We start from the raw sequence: 1,845 nt of genomic DNA, 5'->3' as shown, positions 1-1,845 counted from the left end.
CAAGACTGTTCCTGACAGGTGTGCTCTCCAAAGAACAGCGTTTGCTCAGCAATGCGAAGGGGCGAGGGCTGGAGAGGCTAGTACCTGAAACCCTTTCATCCCAGCCCAGCTTGCTGACAGCATCTCCCATCTGTCACCAGGAGGGCCAGCCCTCTTCTGCTATGCTGCTGCTTCTTCCCCTGCCAGCGCTGTCCGGGAGGCGGGAGCATGAGGGGAAGGGGGGTAAAAGAAGAAGGTGAAGGCACACACAAGGAGGAGGATTTAAGAAGGAGAACAAATAGTCCCATTTCCAGCTCTTCCCCCTTCCTCAGCCCTCCATTTCCCTCGGGCCCAGGGCTGCTGCCGGTGTCCTGTGAAAGCAGGATGGATTGCACTACAAAGAATCCTTCACTGCTCTCTGTAGCAAGTCCTCCAACATTTCTCACCACAGGCCTGTCCTAAAAGCCTCCCACCCTAAGAACACGTTAGTACAGTTAAATCCAGACTTGCTCTAACATCTCCTTTCCTGACCAAAATGTTGGATCATCTTCTCAGCCGTTCCTGCAGTAGGACAGGTGTAGGCACTTCTGTATCTGAGATGACATCACTGCAGATGTCACTGCTCTCACAGCTGAACCCCGCATCAGGTGACAAAATACAGGGTCTGGCACTAGCCCTTGGGAAAAGGTTCTTCCCGTCATGTCCAGGATGCCCCATTTGGATCTATGGCCAGATCAGATCCAGCTACTTCTAGGCCCAGAGAAGTATGAAGGAGGGACACATACAAACCAGTATTTTCACCCCACAGGTTTGACAGCACGCTGGTCTCCCAACGGCTGACCCCATTCCTTACACTGCACTTTCTCTGAGCACCCCTGTGCTGCTGCATCAAAACCGAGAGGGAGCTTCCCCTTCTTCCCCAGGCCAGGCAGAAAGGGAAACACTCCAGTTCCCAAACTCTGCTTCCGAACAAGACCAAGACAGATTTTTGGATTTAGATGGTCAGTCCACAGATCAGCCTGCTCTCCCCTAAGCACAACTTTCATATGTTGCACGCTGTGCAAACCTTCCCTGGCCTCAGCTGCAGTTTCAGGACTAAGACCATCCCCCCAGCATATGCTTTTCTCTCTGCTCTCCCCGATCCCAGCGTGACGAATCACCAGAGGACTGCACAGGAGCCGCCTGGAAGGGAATTTGCATGCTGACTCTCCAGGGGAGAATTCTTCAGGCTCCCAGAGGGTTAGGCCATTAGCGCTGGTTCAGAGCCGGTACCATTATCCCACTGAACTGCTGCATCCCTTCATGAGGTAGCGACACAAAATGAAAGTCCACCCCTACTGGGTGCAGTTCGGCCCATTTCATGCTCCCCCTAAATATAAAAATTGAGCTTCAAGCACAGGGGAGGGGGAGCAGTGGGAAAAGGGTGAAACACAAGCTGCCACATACAAAGGAAGACCTAATTCCCACCCCAGCAGACAGCCAGTGTGTGCCAGCCCAGACAACACCAGGGGGGAGAGAAATTCCCTTCTAGAGGAGCTCTCCTTTAAAGGAGGAAGAAAAAACACAAACCCACTTAAGAAAAAAAACAAACCTGATGAATGAAGGCTGATGTTTCAGAGCAGAGAAACTGCCAGTGGGATCAGGGCAGGGATCCACGTAAACTCATAACCACAATCTAATAATGGTCACAAACGGATGCTTCAAAGGAAAACGCAAGAGATTCTGGGAGCAGCTTTCACACGAGGGCAGCCTCTTCCTAACCCAGCTCTGCCCTCCCAGTCCACGATCCCTTCTCCCCATTAAAAAGCAAACTGCCTACAGAGAAACATTCCTCTATCTCCTTCTATTGGTTCTAAACACATCAGG

This window comes from Pterocles gutturalis, unplaced genomic scaffold, assembly GCF_000699245.1.
Source record: "Pterocles gutturalis isolate BGI_N339 unplaced genomic scaffold, ASM69924v1 scaffold9431, whole genome shotgun sequence".
NCBI lineage: Eukaryota > Metazoa > Chordata > Aves > Pterocliformes > Pteroclidae > Pterocles > Pterocles gutturalis.
The sequence above is the reverse complement of the archived record's forward strand: the minus strand, read 5'-3'. Positions refer to the sequence as shown.